The following is a 26,089-nucleotide window of genomic DNA, read 5'->3' on the forward strand; positions in this document are numbered from 1 at the left end:
CTCATCCTGAATTCCTGCCAGCCCCAAGCAGGAACTTACACCTTCACAGAGGCATCAGGTAGGATTATCTACCTCTTGTCCACCTTTCACTGGCTCCTCCCCATAGGAGAAGGAGTGATGCATCAAATAGGGAAGATGGAGAGGGTCTCTCATCTACTGGTCCAGTTTCTCTAGCACTCTCTGGCAACGCTTCTCAAACTTTAATGTTCATAGGAGTCAGCTGGGGACTCTCATTCAAATGCAGTCTCTGATCCAGTTGGTCTTTGCTAGGGTCTGAGATTCTGCATTTCTATTAAACTCTCAGGTAATGCTGGTGCTGCTGGTCTGTGGGCCATACTCTGAGGAACAAAGGTCTACAGGGTATGAGAAGGCTTCAGTCCTTCACACTGAGCACCTTCTCAGCAGCTCCAGCTCTCCTCGCATGTGGGGCCCCATATACGGTCTTGAGAGCAAGTGTTAGGAAGCCCATTTTCACTTCAAATCCAAGCCAAATATTGCCATCCAGATTTATCAGAATAAATCCTATATGTTGATTTCTATTTGACACCTGTCTATTCCTCAGTTGCTTCAGAAGTCAGGAGAGAGATGAGGAAGGTGTTGTTATCATTTCCATTTAACAGATGAGGAAATCAAAACTTAATGAAATTGAATAACTGGTTTAAAGCCAAACGGGGAGGAAGTGCAGACTGGGATTAGAAGCCTATCACGTAGACCCTAGCATTTACCCTCTTACCTGCTGTTTTATACTGCCTCCAGTGAAACTGCCCTGCCCCATGTGATCTAGTCACTCCCTACCATGTGATTCCTGTCTTGCAGAGAAGGATACCATATTCACTATCCCCTGCTTTGTACCCTCCACACCAGTCACAGCTCCCTTATCCCTTTCTGCTACTTGGCCTCTTCTTACCTATCAATATGCGGATCAAGGTCTATCTCCTTTATGAAGTTTTTCTTTGATGCTTCAGCAAGAAATAATCCTTTCTTATTTGTCTCTTGGTTTTTTTGACAGAATTCCATCAGTTCTTTTGCAATAGTTATTGCATTTATTTGTTACATGCCAATTTCCTCTACTATTTTGAAAGATGAGACTAGTGTTTGATTCCTCTTTTCTTCCCAGCACCCTACTCAGGGCTTGCACTTATTATGTGCTAAATATACATATTGAATGAGTGTTTAATGCTTATGTTGGAACTTAGAGGCTGAATGCGTCTGTGCTGCATCCTCCTTTTTCTCCCTCCGCCTCTTCACTCTCTTGCATTTTGTTTGAAGTGTCCATTTCCTTCTCCACTGTATGAGCAGAAATAGAGAGGGCAAGGGCAATGTCTTCCTATGTCAGAGATCTGCTCATCATTTGGTGAGAACCTTACACAAAACTCATGGTAAAATAAAAGAAAATATTTTTGTATCCTGAGAAGAGCAGAATACAACATGTAACACAAAGTTAAAAGAACCAGCTGTTCCATTAACAAGTATATGATATTGGGCTGGTTCCCTAAATTATCTGAATTTTAATGCCCTCATCTGTAAGATGGTGGTGTTGACATCTACATCGCAGGGTTACTGAAGGTTCAGATGAAATATTAAAGAACAGCAGGGGTTCAGTGACTGTCAATCCCCTAGCTTCCTCTTGTCCCTTCTTGCTGTCAACCTGAGGTTTAGACCCTCATCGTACTTGATTCTTTCTACTTCCTCTCTCTCCTTTTTTTGTTCATTTTACAAATGCTGCCATGGTCCTCTCCACAAACACGATATTTATCCTAATGTTCTTCTGTTCTAAAATACTATCTCCAACGAGATAAAATCCAATCAGCTGTATTCCAAGGTACCCTGTCAGCTTTCTGCTCTGCCCTGGCACCAGCCCCTGCTCCCGGCAAAGTGGGCAGCCACTACGTCTTTGAACATACAGTTTTACTTTCTTATCCCTGGGCCATTTCTCACATGGTTCCACCTACTAATTATGCCCAACTGTTAGTTAAGAATCCAAATCTTATCCTCAAAACAGTGCAGGTCTTAATTTCCCAATCACCAGATATAATGTGTGCTTGCTCTTCTGACCTGTATGTCCCAGTTAAAGTAATTAGTTTTGCATTGTCCTGTTGGAATAGTATTTTTTCTGTTGTTTGAAAAGGCCTTTTAAATCTTGCCTCACCATTTTTCCTCTTCTATCAGATGGTAAAATTCTTGGGAGCAGGGATGGTGTCTTGTATCCAACCACTGCCTGACATGCACTCTAATGTCTATTCAACCCCACATTGAGAAGTTTACTCTATACCAGGCACTCAGTACATGAAAATAAATATTAAGACGAGGCATGTGAGGACTTCCCAACCTAATTATGGAGATAGATAATAAATAGTTGACATACAGTGGATGTAGTAGATACAAATGTCCACAGATTCTTTGTAACAACTTTCATCAAAACATGAAGTCTATTCCTCTGTTCCTTGAATCTGGCTTGTCTCATGATGTGCTTTTTCAATAGAATGCAGCAGAGGTGACATCGTGTGAGTTTTTGCCACATATGCTCTCATTCTCTTGGAAACTGCAACCAAGAGAACAAGTCAAGGCCAGCCTCATTGAGGATGAGGGACCACATGGCGAGAGGGAGACCCAGCCTTCCTAGCCATCCCTCCAAGAGTGAACCCAGCCCACCATGTAGAGCAGAGAGGAGCTGTCCCAACTGAACTCAATCCGAATTGCTGACCCACTGAATCAGGAGAAATAAATGTTATTTTAAGCCACTAAGGTTGGGGATTTTTTTTTTTTTTGCACTAAAAACTAACTGATACAGTGGAAGAAGTGCTGTGGTAGATCAATATAATAAAACCCAGCCTACTAGGGTCAGAGGGCAGGCAGGGAAAATCTCCTAGAGGTGATATTTGACCTTAATATTTTATACACAGAAGTTTCCAGAATGAATTTTTAGAGGAGAAACACGTAGTAGGTGTTTAACAAAATTATATTGCTTTAATTATCAAATATACATTAAATAAAACCTAAGAAAAATTATAATTATGTCACTGTTTCACATTTAACAAAGATGTAAGTTATCATACCAATGCATGGGGACAAAAAGAATTATAAGACCAGTTAGTGCTATGAAGCAGCTAATACTCTCACTGAAATGTAGAGTACTTAGGCAAAAACAAGATACCAATTCAAAGCATATATAATAAGTGAAACAGGCAGTGGAATAGCAGATGGGAGGAGGGAAGAATATTAAAGAACTGGGTTTCAGGAGAGCTTCATGGAAGAGAGCAGGGTAGAGACTAAAGCTTGGAAAAAATCAGTTTCCAATTGAAATAGAAAGATGGAGAGGGAGATTACGTCAAGATGGTGGCATAAGGAGACTCTGAACTCATCTCCTCCCGTGAACACAACCAGGTTACAACTATTTTTGGAAAAATTACCCTGGAGAGAAAACTGAAAAGTGGATAAAAAGAACCCCCACAATAAGAGGCAGTCCTGACTAAGGTGGAAGAGGCAGAAATTCCTGCTGGAGAGAACAAAAGCCACCTTCGGGAGCAGCAGAGTTTCTCAGCTGGCCAGGTAGGAGCCACCCTAAGGTGTGCAGCCCTCCCTGGAGGAGTGAGGTCTGAGCAGGGCTAGACACTGCTATAAGCATCCTTAAGACTCAACTCAACTGAGACGAGGTTCTTACTATCTGGCTTTGCAGGCTATTAACTGCAGAGAGTATACCCCCAGAAAAGCTATCAGATGAAATCTGAAAAGATCCACCTCTTAAAGGGCCCATGCACAAACTCACCCATCTCAGCAAGCTAAAATCACCAGAGAGAAGACTGAGAGTCCTTTGGTGAAAAGAGACTCACCTGGTGGGCTATGGGGGCATCTCAGTGAGAGGAAGGACCTCTCTAGAGACTGAGACATTGGTGGGGGCCATTGTTCTGACCTACTCCAGGCATGCTGACACCTACCCTGGCAGACACCATTGAGGTTCTTCCCTTGGCCTGTTAGCCCAGGAGTCTGCCACACCCACTAGAGCGCAGATTTAGTCCAGACCAGCCAGGGCAGGCAGTCTGCCCTGGGGACCAGCCCCGCCCAACAGCAAGCCCTCAGGCTACCTGTCAGCCTGCATGACTGGGTGCCTTGATCCTCTATAGGCAGGCAAGGATGTTGCCTCTGTGGGGCAGGGCCTGTGTGAGGATCAGGTGAACTGTGGGGGGCATTAGTGGAGAGGTGGGGGCCTCTGCAGTGGGGCATCAGGGTATGCTCCAGGGGGTTGGGAAGTGTGGATGGACCAGGACTGTGTTGATGATGTGTGTGGTCCTCTGGGGGTGAGATTTATGAGCAGCAGAAGACCTGTGCTTCACAAATAGCCATAAAAAGGATCAGCCCCACCCTCCAAAGCCTGAAACAATTGAGTGCTCCTGTGCCTAGGTCCAGCCCCACACAGCTGTAATCCTAAGAGAACTGACAACAGCCTTGTAGGCCTGAGGCCTATAGCAACTGTAAGCCCCTGAGCCTAGCAACCAGCTACACTGGGTACCTACCCAATTAACAGGAAAACTGCAACAGGAATGTGCTGTTAGACCTTACAGCCAATAGTGCTGAGGCTTCCCAAAGTGGATTTACAAATAGCTGGCCAGGGAGGGAAAGACTAGATTCCCTGGGTACATGCTTTAAGAGCAACCCTGCCACAGCAGGACATAAGTAGCCCACAAAGGGGTCACTCCCTGATCATTTGGACTGGTGATGAGAAGGAAGCGCACTTTGGGCCTCAAAAGACATCTCTTACATAAGGCCACTATTCCAAGATCAGGAGATATAGCTGACTCACCTAATACACAGAAATAAGCACAGAGAAAGAGGAATAATGAGGAGACAAAGGAATATATTCCAAGGAAGGGAACAGGACAAAACCCCAGAAAAAGGACTAAATGAAACAGAAATAAGTGACCTCCCCAACAAAGAATTCACACAAAATATCATGAGGATGCTCACAGATATTGGGAGAAGACTGGATGAACACAGTGAGCCCATCAACAAAAAAGTGGAAAATAGAAAAAAGAACCAATCAGAAATGATAATACAATACTGGAAATGAAAAATTCACTAGAGGGACTCAATAACAGAGTAGATGATACAGAATAATGGATCAGCAAGCTAGATGAAAGACTAGAGGCAATCACCCAAGCTGAACAGAAAAAAGAAAAAAGAATTAGACAGAATGAGAACAGTCTAAGGGAACTCTGGGACAATATCAAGCACACTAACATTCATATTATAGGTGTCCCAGAAGGAGAAGAGAGAGACACAGGGGCAGAAAATTTATTTGAAGAAATAATAGATGAAAATTTTCCTAACCTAAGGAAGGAAACAGACATCCCAGTACAGGAAGCACAGAGAACTCCAAACAAGATAAGCCCAAAGAGGCCCATGCCAAGACACATTATAATTAAAATGTCCAAAATTAAAGATAAAGAGAGAATCCTGAAAGCAGCAAGAGAAAGGCCACAAGTGACATATAAAGGGAAGCCCATCAGGCTATCAGCTGACTTCTCATCCAAAGCCCTATAGGTGAGAAGAGAATGGCATGACATATTTAAAGTGCTAAAAGGAAAAAACCTACAGCCAAGAATACTCCATCCATTAAGGTTGTCACTCAGAATGGAAGGAGAGGTAAAGAGCTTCCCAGACAAGCAAAAATTAAAGGAGTTTATCACCCAGAAACCAGTTATACAGGAAATGCTGAAGGGATTTATTTAAGTGGGAAAGCAATGACCACAAATAGAGACAAAAAAAATTATTATCAAAAAAGCAAAACAACAACAACAAAAAACCATGCAATAAAATCACTTGTAAAAGTATAGTAAGGGTAGCAGATCAACTACCTGTGAGGATGATATGAAGGTTAAAAGACAAATGTACTAAAATCACCTATTTCAATGATAAGAGGGTAATGGATAGACACACACTAAACAAGAGACTATATATGATTTCAAAAACATAAAATGTGGGAGGAGGGGAGTGGAAAAGTAGAGCTTTTAGAAAGAAGTCAAGCTAAAGAATCTATCAACTTGATATAGACTGTTATATACATAGAATATTAAATAGGATCCTAATGGTAATCACAAATAAGAAACCTATAATAAGCAAGCAAGAAAGTAAGACAAAAGAAATCAAACATATTGCTAAAGATAGCCATCAAAACACAAGGGAAGAGAGCAAGAGAAAAAGACAGGAACACAGAAGAACTACTAAAACACCTAGAAAAAAAAGTAACAAAATGGCAATAAATACATATTTATCAATAGCTACGTTAAATGTCAATGGACTAAATGTTCAGTCAAATGTCATAGGGTGGCCAAGTGAATAAAAAAACAAGACCGTGTATATGCTGCATACAGGAGACACACTTCAGACCTAAAGACACTCACAAACTGAAAGTGAAAAGATGGAAAAAGATATTCCATGCAAATGGCAAAGAAAAGAAAGCAGGGGTAGCAATACATATATCAGATAAAATAGACTTTAAAACAAAACTGTAACGAGACAAAGATGGGCACTACATAATGATAAAGGGGAAAATCCAACAAGAAAATATAACGCTTGTAAATATCTATACACCCAACATAGAGCACCTAAATATATAAAGCAATTATTAACAGACATAAAAGGAGAAATACTAACACAATAATAGTAGAGGACTTTAACACTCCACTTACACCAATGGATAGATCATCGAAACAGAAGATCAATAAGGAAACACTGGCCTTAAACAACACATTTGACCAGATGGATTTAGTAGATATATACAAAACATTCCATCCAAACACCACAGTATACACATTCTTTTCAAATGCACATGGAACATTCTCCAGGATTAATCACATATTAGGCCACAAAACAAGTCTCAATAAATTTAAGAAGATTGAAATAATACCATGCATCTTTTCTGACCACAAAGGTATGAAACTAGAAATCAACTACAGGAAGAAAACCAGAAAAGCCACAAAAATGTGGAGATAAACAAAATGCTACTGAACAATGATTGGGTCAATGAAGAAATCAAAGGAGAAATCAAAAAATTCCTGGAGACAAATGAAAATGAAAATACGACATGCCAAAATCTGTGGCATACAGCAAAAGCAGTTCTAAGAGGGACGTTTATAGCAATTCAGGCCTACCTCAACAAAGAAAAAAAATCCCAAATAGACAATCTAAAAGTGCATCTAAAGGTACTGGAAAAAGAAGAACAAACAAATTCCAAAATCAGCAGAAGGAAGGAAATAATAAAAATCAGAGCAGAAATAAATGAAATAGAGACTAAAAAAAATAGAAAAAATTAATGAAACCAAGAGCTGGTTCTTTGAAAAGATAAACAAAATTGACAAACCCTTAGCTAGACTCACCAAGAAAAAAAGAGAGAAGGTTCAAATAAATAAAATCGGAAATGAAAGAGGAGAGATTACAACAGACACCTCAGAAATACAAAAGATAATAAGAGAATACTATGAAAAGCTATACACCAACAAATTGGATAGTCTAGAAGAAATGGATAAGTTCTTAAAAACATACAACCTTCCAAAACTGGACCAACAAGAAGCAGAAAATTTGAATAGACCGATCACCAGTAAGGAGATTGAAACAGCAATCAAAAACCTCCCAAAAAATAAAAGTCCAGGACCAGATGGCTTCCCTGATGAATTCTACCAAACATTCAAAGAAGACTTAATACCTATCCTTCTCAAACTCTTCCAAAACATTGAAGAGGAGGGGAGGCTTCCTAACTCATTCTACGAAGCCAACATTATCCTGATACCAAAACCAGACAAGGACAACACAAAAAAAGAAAACTACAGGCCAATATCACTGATGAACCTTGATGCAAATATCCTCAACAGAATACTAGCAAATCGGATACAACAATACATTAAAAAGATCATACGTCATGATCAAGTGGGTTTCATTCCAGGGATGCAGGAATAGTTCAACATCTGCAAATCTATCACCGTGATACACCACATTAACAAAATGAATAATAAAAATCACATGATCATCTTAATAGATACCGAGAAAGCATTTGACAAGATACAGCATCCATTTATGGTAAAAACTCTAAATAAAATGGGTATAGAAGGGAAATACCCCAACATAATAAAGCCCATATATGACAAACCCACACCAATATCACCTCTCTTATTTAACATAGTATTGGAAGTTCTAGCCAGAGCAATCAGGCAAGAAAAAGAAATAAAAGGGATCCACATTGGAAAAGAAGAAGTGAAACTGTTGCTCTTTGCAGACAAAATGATTTTATATATAGGAAAACCTAAAGAATCCTCTAAAAAACTTTTAGAAACAATAAAGGAATACAGTCAAGTCGTGGGATACAAAATCAACGTACAAAAATCAGTTGCGTTTCTATACACTAACAACAAAGTAGCAGAAAGAGAAATTAAGAATACAACCCCATTTACAATTGCAACAAAAAGAATAAAATACCTAGGAATAAACTTAACCAAAGAGGTGAAAGATCTGTACACCGAAAAGTATAAAACATTGTTGAAAGTAATTGAAGAAGACACAAAGAAGTGGAAAGACATTCTGTGCTCTTGGATTGGAAGAATTAACATCGTTAATATGTCCATATTTCCTAAAGCAATCTATAGATTCAACGCAATCCCTATCAAAGTTCCAACAACATTTTTCACAGAAATAGAACAAAGAATCCTAAAATGTATATGGAACAACAAAAGACCCCGAATCGCCAAAGGATTCCTGAGAAAAAAGAACAAAGCTGGAGTTATCACACTCCCCGATTTCAAATTATACTACAAAGCCATAGAAACCAAAACAGCATGGTACTGGCACAAAAACAGACACACAAATCAATGGAACAGAATCGAGAGCCCAGAAAGAAACCCACACATTCATGGACAACTAATATTCGACAATGGAGCCAAGAGAATACGATGGAGAAAGGAGAGTCTCCTCAATAAATGCCATTGGGAAAACTGGACAGCCACATGCAAAAGAGTGAAAGTAGACCATTACCTTACACCATGCACAAAAATCAACTCAAAATGGATTAAAGACTTGAATGTCAGACCCAAAACCATGAAACTTCTAGAAGAAAACATAGGCAGTATGCTCTTTGACATCAGTCTGAGCAGCATATTTTCAAGTTCCATGTCTGCCCGGGCAAGGGAAACAAAAGAAAAAATGAACAAATGGGACTACATCAAACTAAAAAGCTTCTGCACAGCAAAGAAAACCATCAACAAAATGAAAAGACAACCTAACAATTGGGAGAAGACATTTGCAAACCATATATCAGATAAGGGGTTAATATCCAAATTATATAAAGAACTCATACAGCTCAACAAAAAAAAAAACCAACAAAAATGGGCAAAAGATCTGGACAGAGATTTCCCCAAAGAAGATATATGGATGGCATCAGGCATATGAAAAGATGCTCAACATCATTAGCTATCAGAGAAATGCAAATCAAAACTACAATGAGGTATCACCTCACTCTGGTCAGAATGGCTATAATTAACAAGACAGGAAACAACAAATGTTGGAGAGGGTGTGAAGAGAAGGGAACCCTTGTACACTGCTGATGGGAGTGCAAACTGGTGCAGCAACTATGGAAAGCAGTATGGAGTATCCTCAGAAAATTAAGAATAGATCTACCATGTGATCCAGCTATCCCACTGCTGGGTATTTATCTAAAGAACTTGAAAACACAAAAGCATAAAGATACCTGCACCCCTATGTTCATTGCAGCATTATACATAATAGGCAAGACTTGGAAGCAACCTAGGTGCCCATCAAGAGACGAATGGATAAAGAAGATGTGATATATATACACAATGGAATACTACTCAGCCATAAGAAATGATGTAATCTGGCCATTTGTGACAACATGAACGGACCCTGAGGGTATTATGCTGAGTGAAATAAGGTCAGAGGGAGAAAGTCAAATACTGTATGATCTCACTCATAAGTAGGAGATAAAAACAATGACAAACAAACACATAGCAATGGAGAATGGATTGGTGGTTGCCATGGGGGAAGGGGGTAGGCCAAAAGGGTGATTAGGCTCACATGTGGGGGGATGGACTGTAATTAGTTTTTGTGTGGTGAACATGATGTAATCTACACAGAATTCGAAATATATTATGATGTACATCCAAAAGCTATATATTGTTATAACCCAATGTTACTGCAATTAAAAATAAGTAAATAAAAAAATTAACAGCATGCACCACCTGAGGAAAAAAAAAAGATGTAGTCTGGAAGAGGACTCAGAGGAGCCTGACCAAAGTTTGGTCTAATAATGAGAGAGTATTTATTAATACACAGATTGTCAATAATGTGGGACATATTCATATTTGACAAATTATCGATTAATCAAACAAATCTGAACATCAGGAGAATGAAAAACAAGAATTTGGCCTGTTTCAGACATAAATTGTTTTAGGCGATCTTTTGAACAGATTTTAGGATATTAGCCACAACTCATGTCAACTTTTATTTTTTTGAAATCCTTTTTGCATGTTCATGGTCTACTGGAAAAATTCCGAACTTGTTGTCTTGACGTATAAAATCCATTAAGATCTTTGCCATGAATATCTTTCCACACTCATTTTCTGCCTGTGCTCCACATGCCTGTGAATTGTAGGCAAGCCAGACTACATGTGATTTTTTTTCCTATATGTGATCTTTCTTAAATCCAAGACTTTACTCAAGATGTTCGCTCTTTCTAGCATGGCCTTGTCAACATGGTAAACTCTTGTATTATCTTTCAAGACTCACCTCAGCATCACCTCTTTTCAAAGGCTTTCTCTTGCCTTCCTAGTCAGATTTAAATGTACCGTCCTCATTATTCTCTTAGGATCCTGTCTATACATGTTAGAGCACTTATAACATCACACTGCAGTTACTAATTTACATGTTTTTCTCTTCTCAGAGACCCCAAACTACAGAAAGGCAGTGATGTTGTTTCAGTCATCACTGTGTACCTACATCTACCTCAGTGCCTGGCATCAAGTAAGTATACAAAACATGTTGGCTGAATGAATGAATGAGCAGGAATTATAGCTGGCTGACTTACCTAACATTTGGCAGTCAGTAGAAATAATTGTTGAAATAAACAAAGTCTCTATTTCCTCCATGCAGGAAGGAGGAGACTTCTTTGTTATTCATAGGCAACTCCACAAAACATTAGGATCGCAGATGAAAATCAGCCCACTGCCAAACATTAATCCCCAGTGAGTTTTTGAAAGGCATTTTTATGGCCTAAACAAATTCCTTCAAGCCTTTTCTATGTACAGCTAAGTTCTTATAACTCAGAATTTTATCTCATTAAGCACCTAACCATTATGTTTTAGGGGCAACGAGGAAAGAGGACATGCAAATAAAACTGCAGAAAGCCTTTTTACAGAGACCAGAACACAAAGCAAAGATTTCCAAAATAAACTGTCCACAATTACCGCTCCTTTTCTCCCCCACCAAACCAGGCAGCTGACTGAATAACAAGGTGGTATCTGCCATCCCAACTTAAGGTCTAAAGACAGAGTCCAGGGAAAGAGGGAGGAGAATATTCTAAGACAAACAGGTACAAACAGGAAAAAGAAAACAGGATTTTTTGTGTAAAATTTGGCCACAAAGAAATAAACACCACATACAAAATTATGAATGTAAAAATATTTATGAAAATTCATACCAGGAAATAGATAAAAACTTTGGAAAATAACTATTTTGCATGTTCAAGAAATCAAAGATATTACAGGGTCTGTGATAATCCAGAGTCAAAGAGGTCTTAAAACTATAGACAAAAGGTAGCTGGGAAAGCTAGAGAGGAAAGAAAGAAAGAGAGGGAGGGAGACAAGGGGGAAGGAAGGAAGAAATTCACTATGTATTTTAAAATAGATTTACAAGTAGATATAAAAAGGCTCCATACTGTATGATTCCAATTATATGACATTCTGGAAAAGGAAATACTATGGAGACAGTAAAAGATCAGTGGTTGCCGAGGGTTGGAGCCTGAACAGGCAGACCACAGAGGATTTTTAGGGCAGTGAAAACACTCTGTATGATACCATAATGATGGATACATGTCGTTACACATTTGCCCAAACCCATAAAATGTATGACATCAAGAGTGAACTCTAATGTAAACTGGGGACTTTGGGTGATGATGTGTCAATGTGAGTTCCTTAGTTGTAACAAATGAACCACTCTGGTGGACCATTTTGACAATGGGGGAGGCTGTGCATGTGTGGGTACAGGGGGTATATGAGAAACCTTCGTCCTTTCTCCTCAGTTTTGCTGTGAACCTTAAATTACTCTAAAAAAATTGTGTTAATAAAAAATTTTTAAAAAATTTTGCATGACCTTCTGGAGAACTAGAGTTTTGTTTTATTTCATTTTACCATTTAGCCCCTTTTCCTCACTGCTCTCATACACACCTGCTTGTAATCTTCCTTGTAATTTCTCAATAACCTTCAAACCTTTTACTGCTCCTTTTCTGAGGCCCTATAGTCTGGGAAGTATATTTTGTACTTCACACTTGTCTCTTCTTAGCCCACCCATGTTAAGATGTTGGTCACTTATCTTTTCAATGTGTACCTCCCTGTAAAACCAGCTCAATCAATCATCATGGTGTTCACCAGAGCATGGACGTTTCTGTTATTGTGGTTTGGGAAATGTTTTTCTTCTTCCTTCAAAGAGAACAGCAACTTAGCAAGATAATTGATCTGTGGTGAGAAAACATATCCCATAAGTATTCTATAAGTATTTTCCTGGGCTCTTCAGTCCTCTAGTCTTTAAGTTATGAAAGTAAAGATTTTCTTTTCTTCCCACCTTTGAATATGAGGTCTCCTTTCATCCAAGCTGCATGTAGTTCAAGTTCTTTGAATTTGTAGTCTGAAAAATTAAGTAACACTTTGGTGACTATCTTCTTTTGATGCTAATGATAGAAAACATGTTAAATCTCTCTCAAACTCTAGGATACGTGCTTTTTATCAATTCAGGAAAATTGTTTTAGATTGGTTTCTTCATTTCATAATTGGGGTTTATTTCAATTTTTTCCCACATCTCCTCTGGCACTACAATTGTGTATAGATTAGATTTATATCTGTGATACTCCTCAGGTTGTATTTTCAGCTGGCTGTGTTGGGTTAATGTCCATTCGAGTTGTGACATCCATTCTGATTGGTTAGTACCCATTCCATACAGTTGTGAAGTATTTTTAATATCTCTGTAGTGTGATAGCTTTATACTGGTCAGTGGGCCGGTGCCTGTCCCTGATGAGGTTTACATTTATCTCTAACTAATTGAGAAATATCAAGACAATGAATTTAGTTCTTAATAAGGGTAAGTGTAGTCAATTTACAAAACTATTCCTTATTCATAGCCTGTGTCACTCCTCATGTTTTGGTTACAAAATGTTTTTGCTTTTGTGAAAAAATGATAATGGTTGTTTTTTTTCTTTTAGCATTCTTGCTTGGCTTAACAGAAAGATGACAACATCTATGTCAGTCCTCATAATTTTAAAAGGGAGGGAAGAAATGAATTTGTGAAATTCAAAAGTCTGGGAACACTAATCTTTGTCACTGTTTTCCAAGTTAATGTCTAGGCCTGTTAATTGTTCTTGAATCTGTTTGTATCATTTGTCATTTAATAAATGGTCTTTCTTTATCAGTTCTTCTGTAATATTGTTTCATTATACAGGTTTTAGAGTTCTATTCCATTCCAATGATCTTTCATATTCTATGGTAGAATTGGAAACTGAGCATTTAGTGTCTGTCGTGTTCTATTACTTGGTAGAACAGGATTGAGATCTGAGATTTAACTTTATCTTTTGAGTTACTGACTATTTTTGCCTTCCTCTTTGCTATTTCTAGGGATTTTTATAATTCTTCATTTTTAATTTTCATCCAAACTTTCAGTTCTTATATACTTTCGTAGTTGATGTGGCCTACTTCACATCCTTCTGGTCACAAAGGCCAAGGAGCATATCAGCAGTAATACAGAGGATCTAGTAATAAACTAGATTTTTCTAGTTCTGTTCTTCCCCTACCATTATTGTATTTCTCACTCTGCAAAGCTCCTCCTATTGTCTCTAGCAGTCTCCAGTGAGCATCTCCCATGTGTACATTAACAAGTCTCTTTGGTCCCCTGATTGCATGTATCTCTGTAACCCACATAGCTAATGAAGGTGTTATCATCAATGGCACCAAAGCTCACTCTTGTGGATATGATGTCTGGCCAGAGATGCCATGTTCTTTTCCTCCCATAGATGAGGCCAATAAATACTGGAAAGATTGAAGCAATATTTTATTATCTGTAGATAATAACTGTATAGTTAGAAAACTTCCAAGAATTGGCAAAAACTAATAGCATATTTTTTTAATGGAGAAGACATATCAATTGCAAGAGAAAAAAATCAGTGATGTTTTAATGTGTTAATAATAAATGGAGAGTCTCAACAAGAAAAGCTCTCCTTCAATGTAACACACACACACACACACACACACACACATACACATACAGACAACACAAACACACACAGATAAAGGCATTGGGATAAAATAATAATACATAGCTTCATAATGAAAAAAATAAAGCCTTGATAAATATAAATGAAAATTTTGAGCAAATATATCACAATACATTAATAGATTGGAGAATGAGCATTTGCTAACTCTGGCTGGAGTTCTAGGATCTAGAGCTGGAAGAAGAAAACAAGGGAAGCTGGCAAATAGTCTAAGATAATAGAATCACAGCAACAGGAAAGAACATCGCACCTAGCAGGGAACACAGGCTGGAAACCCAGGAAACTGTCAGCAGGATGTGATCAATAACAAAAAAGAGAAGGACGGAGAGTAAATTTCAAGGCCAAAGGTCTACCTTAAAGCATATCAGACAAGCAAGAGACTTGGGGGGGGGGGGGGAGGGGGAGGTGGTCCCGCAGAGCTTGAAGAGTTTCCCATAAATACTGATTCCAATCCCCTTTCTTATGGAGACAGAGGTCACATCCACAGGTGTTACAAATGCCAAACTAATTCAATAATAATTTTCCAACAGTTAATTTAGAAGTTACACAGAATTCAGATTGATGTTCCCATCAAGATTTTATCTTAAAAGCAACTAAATGCTTCTAAATTTCATATGAAAAATGAACAGGGCACACAATAACAGAACTTACAAAGAAGGAGTGAAGGGGCCTGTCCTACCAAGTATTAGAACATGGTAGATATTAAAATGCTTGCTTCCAATTCTCCCACACATATAGGACATCATTGGAATGGAATAGAACTCTAAAAACTATGTAATGAGACAATCAATATCACAAAAAAAAAACTGAGAAAGACCACTTATTGAATGACAAATTGATAGCTGGATAATAATTTGAGAAACCGATAATTTAAATCCAACACACACTAAATTTATATGTCTCACCAAAAGGAATTATAGAAGAATAAATGAGTAAACACTTAATAAAGTCAAATTATAGAATACCCACATGAAAACTATTCAGATATTTGCGTGAACAAGATTCTTTTAAGGACTTAAGACATAAAACAAAACAAGCTCAAGATATCACCTTTTCTGTGGCCCCTTCTCTGACCTCTCTGCCCGGGCTCCACGTTTCCTTTTCTCTGTGATTCTTACGTGTCTACCTCTCACACAAGATTCTTGAAGAATTGATACAAAACATACCAGACATATATAACAAGAAGTATAAAAATTTTTAAAAACATTAAAATCAGCTGTGTAGTATATATCTATTTGTGAGGAAAATGATACATACTATGTGTATATGTGCATAAATATGCTTTTGTTTTTATACACCTAGGGAAAAAAGGAAGATACCCAAGCAATCACAAATGTGTTCATCTTTGGAGAGTAGGATTACTCTAGGATAGTGGTTTTCAATTTTTTTTTCATCTTGGAGCTCCTTTATACCTTTAAAAGTTATTGAGGACCCCAAAGAATTTTGTTTATGAAAGGTATATCTATAGGTATTTACTGAATCAGAAGTAAAAACTGAGAATTTAAAAAAAATATTTATCTATTATTTCATTTTGAAATACAACCATAAACCCATTACATGTTAACATAAATAACGTTTATATAGAAAAATGACCACATTTTCCAAAATTGAAAAAAAATTAATGAGAAGAGTAACATTGTTTTACCTTTTTGTAATTCTCTCTACTGTCTGCCTAAATAGAGACAGTGGGATTATTATTCTGCTTCTGAATTCAGTCTGGTGTCCTCTACACACCTGAGAGAATTAGAGAAAAAAAGGAAAATAAAATCCTAGTATTATTATGAAAATAGTTTTGATCCACATCCCCAGACAACACTTTGAGAACTACTTCTCTAGAAGAGAAGGGAAAGATTTTTGTTTTCACCATAGTTAGTATGTGTTTTATAGTTTTCTAAGCCTTATCTGTTAAATAGGAAAAATAATACTGCTTTATAGAATCTTTGTAAGGAATATGTGTAATGTGCTTCAAAGAGAAATAAGCACATCTCAGGCAAGTAAGACGGGTAGATATTACTATGATAAAGGAGATATATACATATATATAATAAAGGATACATTATAATATAAAGTAAAGGATAGATGTTATTGTAATAGTCATTTATTATGATGATGGTTAAATTCAAAGCAAGGATGAAAACTTATGAATTTAAATCCACTGCTCTGATTTTCACTGAGGCCACAATATGGCTTAGAGGCTGTAGACAGAGTTGCAAGGACTTAATGGACCCTTTTGGAAAACTGTGTTTTGAATCAAGCAAAGTCCCATTTCCCAGAGTGAGACTCTAAGGTTGTTGGGAGAAATGCTGAAGCTATCCTTGGACACTGATAGGCCTTAGGGCACTGATATTTTCAAACATAATGGAGGAGAAAGATTGCTCAGGCTTTCGAAGAGAAAATTGGCAAGGGAAAGCGTGAGTAGCGAAATGGAGCCAGTGCAACTAATTAATCAACTCAGGACCCTGGTCTATGAAGGGCCCACAGAGTTTACACCCAGGGCAGGATTGGGCAGAGCCCAAAAGGGTGTTGAGGCTGGTAGTCTAGAAATCGAAGGCTGATACAATGGTGTTGAAAAGTGGAGCAGACGGGTCAGAGCACAGGCATGCACTGGGGCCATGGCAGGGGCAGTGGAGCTCTCCCAGAATTTCACCTGCTTCTCCATATTCTCAACCCTCTTGTAGTTAAGTGGGCCAACATAACTGGTTTTGGACAATGAACACAATTAAAAAGATAAAGAATTTAATATATACATTGTGAAATGGCAGTTGGGGTATGAAGGGTATTTATTTGATGGGAGTCTAAAAGAATTTAATGGAGGAAATGAAAGATAATAAATATCTGAGAAGATAAAAATGGAAATTTTCGGAATCAAATAAAGATGAGTCCTTAGACTGAAAGTGCATGCCTAGAACCAAACAGGATACAGATAATGCACCGTATCTAGACATTTCATGGTGAACCTGCAGACCATCAGGGATGAAAGAAAATCTTTAATACTGTTGGAGAGAAAATACAGCTTACATATAAAGCAACAATTATCTTGATAGTAGACTTCTCAGTAACAATAGATGGCAGAAGATAAAAGAGTAATATTGAATCATCAACTATTAATCAAGACTAAAATAAAAATAAAAATAATTTCAGCTTTTCTTTAGCAAGACAAAAGGTTAGACGGAAAGAATGGGAAATAAATGATTTTAAGTGGGCTGAATATTGCCTGAGGCTATACTCCCGCTGCTACAGCCATAGAAAGCCAGGAAACTGGGAACACAGCTAAGCTACCAGGAATTCCGTAACCAAATCTACCATACCCTCAGTACTGCAGGGGAGCAGTAAACTAAACAATCATTAAAAACCATATACTAGACTAGAGAACTGGGGGGAAGCATCTGCAAAACCACTAAATTAGAAAAGCACAGAGGAAAAGGGAGAAAATAAAAGGAAGGAAAAAGAAATTCTTAACATTCAAAATTGAGCTTGCAAACCAAATTTCAAACATATGAAGAAATGTAATGTTAAGAAAACAGCCTACACAATCAACAAGTGAAAAATTAATTCATTACAGATGATATTGCATTTCTAGAACAGATGGTTATAAAAGCAGTGTATTAAATATATTCAAAGAGGTAAATGAAGACAAAGCTCCTGTTATAAAAATAAAAATAAATTATGTAACAAATAGGCAAGGATAAAAGATTTCATAAAATAATAAAAACTCAACATAAACTCTTGAGAAGAGAATTGGATACTTTGGAGAAAGAAATTTGAAATCATCCAGAGTACAGCTGAGAGAGACAAGAGAGAAAGAGATTACAAAGTATATTTGTATAACTAAGAGATAGAGAGACAAGAAAAGGATGTCACTGTTGCCATTTCTATTCAACATTGTACTGGAGGTTCAAGCCAGGGAAATTAGGCAAGAAAAAGAAATAAAAGGCATACAGATTAGAAAGGAAGAAGTAAAACTATCTCTATTCACAGATGGCATGATCTTGTATATTGAAAATCCTAAGGAATACACACACACACACAATTGTTAGAGCTAAATGAGTTCAGCAAGGTTGCAAGATACAATATACAAAAATCAATTGTATTTCTATATAATAGGAATGAAAAATCTGAAAATGAAATTAAGAAAATAATTCCATTTATAATAACATCAAAAAGATAAAATACTGGGGCCAGCCTGGTGGTGTAGTGGTTAAGTTTGCATGCTCTGCTTCAGCAGCCTGGGGGTCACAGGTTTGGATCCTGGGCACAGACCTAGCACTGCTCATCAAGTCACACTATGGAGGCATCCCACAGAAAATAGAGGAAGATTGGCACAGATGTTAGCTTAGCAATGATCTTCCTCGAGCAAAAAGAGGAAGATTGGCAACAGATGTTAGCTCAGGGCCAATCTTCCTCACCAAAAAAAAAAAAAAACCAAGATAACATACTTAGGAATAAATATAACAAAAGAAGTATAAGACTTGTACACTGAAAACTACACAACAGCATAAGACTGTGTGATACTGGCATAGGATAGACATACAGGTCAATGGAATAGAATAGAAAGTCCAGAAATACATCTATACATTTTTGTCAATTGATTTTCAACAAGGGTAGCAAGGTTATTCAATATGGAAAAAATAGTCTTTACAACAAATAGGGCTTGGACAACTGGATTGCCACACACAAAAGAATGAATTTAGACCCATGCCTCCTACCATATACAAAAAAACCTCTCAAAGTCAATCAAAAACCTACATGTAAGAATTAAACTACAAAACTCTTAGAAGAAAACATAGTGTTGTGACCTTGGATTAGGCAATGTTTTCTTAGATATGAGACCTAAAGCACAAACAACTGAAGACAAAATAGATAAATTGGATTTCATCAAAATTAAAAACTTACATGTTTCAAAGGGCTCTATAAGAAAGTAAAAAGATAAACCACAGAATGGGAGAAAATGTTTGCAAATCATATGTCTGATAAGGGTCTAGTATCTCGGTCATATGCAAATGAGTGAGAATAATGTGGACATTGGATTTTTCGTCAGCCTCACAGAATGCAAGAAGATAATATCTTAATTGGGAATATGTTAGAAGCGTTCCCTTTTAAAACAGGAACAGAAGAAATGCTATGTGTTCTCATAAAGAGGAAAATTCATTCCAAATTAATCTATTGATTCAGTGCAATTTCGATTAAAATAACTACAGAGCTTACAGAACTTACTAAGCTAATTCTAAAATTCTTAGGGGGAATTAAGAGCCAAAAATTAAAAAGCCATTTTTCAGAAAAAAGACCAGAGGAAGACTTATCATTGAGAGATTATATCCAAATGACTTCTATGCAGAAAGAGGAATAAACACTATTTTTTATAATTAGTTTATTTTCCAATTTATTAATCGTATGAATCTAGAATTTATTTGAATATTAATAACATCCCCACTGAATATTTACACAGCATGTACATAAACTGATATATCAAATGTAGGTACTAAACAGATTAAATTTCCCAAAATATTTAAATGTTGATTGCAAACTTAATCAAACACTTCTAAAATTTTAATTAGAATCTCTTTGAATATATCAGTCTCTAAAATGCTCTAAAATTTCAAAAGGCTGTCAAAATGCACATGCAGTATAATTATTACAAAACTGATCAAATGCTCACCAGAAAACCTGAGTATAAAGTGTTTAAACCAGGGTTTTAAAATTATTTTTTTTGTTATATTCATTATTATACTTATTTCTTACTGGAGTTGCCTTCATGAAGACATTGTGACATTGACTAAGGGATCAGAATAGAAAGTCCATAAATAGATCCAAGCAGGTATGAAAACTTCATTTATCGCAGAAGTGGCTATAATCAGTGGGGAAAATGATGTGTGCCTGAATAGATGAAGCTGTGATAATTGGTTGCCCATATAAAAACATGAGTTTGTTATCTCACAATGTACACGAAATACATAAATTCCTGGTGCATTAAAATGTAAGTGTTAAAAACAAAACTTTAAAAATTTGAGAAGAAAATATGAGAGAATATCTTTATGACATTGGGATAGGAAAGGATTTCTTAACACACCACACAAAGACACATAATAAATATTATTGACATATTTTACTGTATTAAAATTTAAAATTCTGGAGCCTGACTGGTTGCATAATGGTTAAGTTCATGTGCTCTGCTTCGGGGGACTGAAGTTTGTGAGTTTGGATCCTGGGTACAGACCTACATACTGCTCATCAAGCCATGCTGTGGCAGGATCCCACATACAAAATAGAGGAAGACTGGCATGAATGTTAGCTCAGGGACAATCTTCCTCACCAAAGAAAAAAGAAATTAAAATTCTCCACAACATAAAACACCCTAGGCAAACTTAAGTTTCATTGAATGAGCTGAACTTGATAGAATGCAAATAGAAAGCAAACATTACACCACTACACCTTCAAGTTTCCGTTTCAACTTGATCTTTCATGTCCCTGGATGAAATTTCAGTGAGTTCTCCTAGTTTTTGGTCCCTATCAGGAAATAAAATGAATTTTTTCTTATTTCTGACATTTCAAATTCCACTTCTCTATACTATAAAACACTAAACTCCTATTGAATGTAATTTTTGCCCCCATTCCCAAATTGAGCTTTGTTTCAGACTTGGAAGTGTGGGGGACTGGAATTGGTCACCCCCAGATATGTCTCTTTGGCATGAGGAATATTTTGGGCTGGTTACTTTTTAAAAACTGCAGACAGGAAAGAAACTCTGAAAAGTAGAATTTATTTACCCTTTCTTAAGAGATATTTACATTTGTAAAGGAAATCTCCATCTGTAAAGGTGTCTCGCTCTCTGTACCAGGAAGAAGGGGGGATGACCTTATCTTTAGAACTCTTAATCAATGTAGAAGGCAAGGACTTAAATCTGCATAATAATCTTACTCTTGTTTACTGTACTTGTCTGGTAACCTCCCCCAGCATCCTCCTTTGTCTTTAGCTGAAGATGATATTTAAGGTGATGGCTTCAGCTGTTTTGTTGAGTTACTCAGTTTGCCTGAGCCTCTCTCATGTATACCTGTTATAAAATTTTATTTGCTTTTCTCCTGTTCTTCTGTCTCATGTGAATTTAATTCATTCTCCGGCCAGAAGGACCCAGAGTGGGTAGAGGAAATGTCTTCCTCTCCTACAGAAGCCTGCCTTGATGGGTGCGGGCTTGATTTCTCTTTTCTCTCTCTCCTCCTTCTTTCGTGACTCTCAGATGATCTTTATGGCCTCTCCAAGGTGGAGTGAGGAGAAAGGTGGGCTAAATAAAGGTAAGTAAACTTTAATTGGCAAAGTTTGAATTGATGTTAGTGCTTCTAGATGTATTAGACGTCTGAGGCCGGCTTTTCCTCTCACAGGACGCTTCAGAGACCACCATTCCCCACCCTCAGGAAGCATCTGATTGCTGTTTCCTTGTTGCGGTCCCTGCCAGGCTGGCTACTTTTGACTTCTTCTCTCAGCCCCTAGGCCTCTGGGAGTCACATTTTTTAAATCAGAACTGCATGCAATAAAGTTTATTGGTTTATTATATTTGTAGGGTACAAACCTGGAGCATTATCACAAATAATAAGTACAGCTATGTAAGAAGATTTTTTTCGTTCGTTTGTTTTACTTCCCAACATATCAGATCCCGTCTTAGTGGATCTGACAGATCTTGTCACCTGGTAGGCCCAAATGAACTGGCACAGAATTGCCGCTACCATGTGAAATGGCCTAAAGAAACAAGTGTTCCCATGATTAAACTCCTACACATATTCATCAATAAGTCGATGTGATCAGTATAAGAAAATAAGCTAATTTTGCAATTACGTAACTCACACAGTACAGCAGCAATTTAAAAATCATCTGAATTGACCTTGTGTATCTTAATTTCAGAAAAATTTTATATGATTTTTTCAGAATAATTGATCATACAAAAACTCAATTATAATGGTAAAGAAGTATCCTAGGAGAAGCCAGAAAATGTAATTTTACAGAAAGAAAGCTTGCAGAAACTTCACAACGTCAAAATTATGAACTATAATTAAGAAAAAATAACCATTGACAACCATGCTAAAGGAAATACTGAACCATTTCCTCTATCAAAAAATGATAGTAAAAATCACTATCATCTGAAGAAACAAAGAGCTTGCAGAAAAGAATGTAGCTGTGTCATTAAAGAATTTAAATTTAATTTCTTTAAAATTAATTTCTAGTTGATTTCTTTTCTAACTCTTAATAAATATTAGTCTTCATAAGAACTTTTGAGTTTTAATTTTATATCCTTTTTTCTTAGATAGGAGCTTAAATGTTAACTAGACTAAGATCCCAAAAATCTCGGACCCACCACTCTTGTACACAAAGTTCAAAGACACAGTCTAGGAGAAAATATTGCCACATAGACAATTGACAAGGGTAATATACAGAGCATATAAAGATCTCTTTATATCAATAAAGATATGTGTCTAGAAAATCTATATTGTCAGGGCCATGAGAGGGATACAATAATTAAAGCTTTTTTTTCTTTTTGTGATATATCAGTAATAAAAACATAGAAAAATAAATATTTTAGAATATTTTCATGAAACTGTTTCTGGTGCTAAATTACTGTACACATTGTCAAAAAGTCTTGCTTAATGTATTTTCAGATAGTGAAGTCCATGCAAAAATAGTGACACATTTCTGCTTGGCCTTTTAGTTGTACAGGCATACCTTGGAGAAACCACTGCAATAAAGTGAATATCGCAATAAAGCAAGTCACACTAATTTTTTGGTTTCTCAGTGCATATAAAAGTTATATTTACACTATATTATAGGCTGTTAAGTGTGCAATAGCATTATGTCTAAAAAAACAATGTGCATACCTTAATTAAAAAATACTTTATTGCTAAAAAATGCTAATGATCATCTGAGCCTTCAGCAAGTTGTAGTCTTTTCTACTGGTGGGGGATTTTGTAAGAAAAGTAGTATCTGTGAAGTGCAGTAAGGCAATAAAATGAGGTGTATCTATGTATGAGATGCCAGAAAAATAAACATATTTCACTATTCCGCATCAGAGTAAAAAAAGCATGGTAAATGATTGATAATCAATTGGTATAATTCACCAGGTAAAAGGTACTGACGTGTCAATTTAAAAAGGAAATTCCTCAATCATTTCCATCCTCAAAAGGAGTTTATTTGGGAATACCCACAAAAATTGCAACTTGGCATGTGCATGCTATGGAAACCAAAGGCAAATCCATAGAGACAAAGGAAGGGACTTGGTTTTATAGCGCAAAAGAGGAAGTAGGGAGGGCTGTTCTAAATGAAAGTCCATTGGAGGAAAGTAGTAACAGTACAGCGTGGTGAGGCCTTCTCACTGGCTGATCTGTGGCATTTCTCATTGGCTGGGCTGTTGCTGGGCGGCGAGAGAAATCTTCCTTCATTAGTAAAGAAGTTGTACTTCCTGTGGGAGATGCAAATAAATGTCTCTTCGTGTTTGAAGTAATTGAGGATGTATGAAAGGATGTGAGAGCTGCCCCCTACAGGCCTGCCTGACTCCAATTTAGTTGAGGTTTCTCTTATTTATTTCACACATTAGTGCACAAACCCTTCTTGAAAATAAAACTGGGACAGAATCACTGAAAAGGGAATCATTGCAATGTCTAAGTCTTTAAACTTCCAAGCAAAAAAATAGGTGTTTACCCAGATGTGTATAATCATCAGGTTTTGCCCCTTATCTCCTGACTCTAGGCAGATGTGCTCTCCATAAGCTCTGAGTGGACCTACAGTTATATCCTGAGGGCTAACGGTAATACATACAACTTGCTACTAATAGAGTCTGAAATAAGCACAGTCCCTTGAATACAGATAAACCTCAGCTAATTTGGTGAAAAATCTAAGAGACGCTTTTCAAAAAATAAAATCCAGACAAGTCACCATATAGGGTTAACTATGTAAGTCAGTTCTAATCAATGAGATGTAAGCACACCTTGTTGAATGAAGCTCTTCAGAAGACTCCTGAAGAGTGGCACGCTCAGTTGGTACATACCTTTTATGTCTTTTGTCCTTGCCCTTCTTCCTGTCTGGAATACAGATGAGGTATCCAACAGTGGAGCAGTAGTCATATGCCCACAGGGTAATATACGCATCCTAAGGATGGCTGAAGGAGAAGGGGCTTGAAGCGCTTAAGAAGACCTTGAACCAGCCTGGGATTCCCCATTACAACAGAAAAATAAACTGAATTTGTTTAAGCCACATTTTGTGTGTGTGTGTGTTTAGGATTCTTCCTGAGTATAGGATTCTTCCTTTTCCAGGTAAGTTTGTATGCATAAAACATATAGCATTGTTTTAGATATTTTAACATTTTACATTAATGAGATCATTCTGCACATATCATTTGGCAACTAGCTTTTTTAAAATTCGGTAATATGATTTCAAAATTAACCCACATGTATACATGTAGATCTAGATCATTCATTTAAGCCATTTTATGGTAGTCCACTGTTTGAAAATGTTACAGTTTGGTTGTTGTTTATTTCATCCATTCCCCCTATTGATGAACATTTGGATTACTTAGTATTTTTCATTTTACAATGCTACAATAAATACATTGGCATATGTCTCCTTGTGCACATGTGCTAGAGTTTCTCCAGGTAAAGACCTTAAAGTGGAAGAATATAAACTTGTTCAGTTTAACCAGATAGAGCCAAATTACACTCCAAAGTGACCAGGACAATTTACACTCCCACCAGCAGATTACAAGTTTTTCTTTCTCCATACTTAGAACTGTGCTTGGTATTATCAATTATAAATTTTAACAGTCAGTTCGGTGTAAAATTTTAATATTTTCTTAAACATTTTTTTACTTTGGTTTATTTATTTTTTTAGGGAAGGTTAGCCCTGAGCTAACATCCGCTGCCAACCTTCCTCTTTTTGCTGAGGAAGATTGGCCCTGAGCTAACATCTGTGCCCATCTTCCACTATTTTATATGTGGGATGCCTGCCACAGCATGGCTTGATAAGCAGTGCGTAGGTCCACTCCCAGGATCTGAACTGGCGAACCCCAGGCCACTGAGGTGAAGTCCGCAAAGTTAACCGCTACTTAACCGATTTCTTTTGTCCCAGGGAAGTTTCTTATTTTAATGTAGTTGTATTTAATGAAATTTTCCTATTCTTTTGTACTTTTTGTATTGTGTTCAATAAATTTTGTCCCACTCTCATGTTAAGAAAATATTCACCCACATTTGTAATTATTAGTTTTATAGGAATAGATTGATACATACTCAGGCAAACATATGCATATCTACATATATCTGTATTTAAACCAAATGTTAATACTGGTGTCAGTCAAAAAATATTAAAATGCTGGAAAATTCTCATTAAAATTAAGAATAAGACATGAATGTCTGTTGTAGTTCTTGCCATTTACCATGTGCATTAACAAATACAATTGTTAGACAAGATAGTCATTGCACCAGATAGTTTGACAACATAGTAATTACACAAGGTAGTGAAATAAGATATATGTAAATGTGTACCTGGAAAACCAGAATAAAACAGTAAAACCCATGAAAACAAATAAATTA

The 26,089-nt window shown here is 36.9% G+C and overlaps 1 protein-coding gene across 1 annotated transcript in view; it reads left to right on the forward strand.

The window, feature by feature from the left end:
* Positions 1–12,365, forward strand: part of LOC106783408 (RBMX like 2) — a 62,552-nt gene extending 50,187 nt beyond the window's left edge. Inside the window, exons 5-6 of the mRNA XM_070274623.1 lie at positions 3,385–3,549; positions 10,940–12,365. The gene's annotated coding sequence lies outside the window, so the exon portion shown is untranslated. The remainder of the gene's footprint in view (positions 1–3,384; positions 3,550–10,939) is intronic.
* The last annotated feature ends 13,724 nt before the right edge of the window (positions 12,366–26,089 follow it).

The sequence above is a fragment of the Equus caballus genome, chromosome 7, assembly GCF_041296265.1.
Source record: "Equus caballus isolate H_3958 breed thoroughbred chromosome 7, TB-T2T, whole genome shotgun sequence".
Classification (NCBI taxonomy): Eukaryota; Metazoa; Chordata; class Mammalia; order Perissodactyla; family Equidae; genus Equus; species Equus caballus.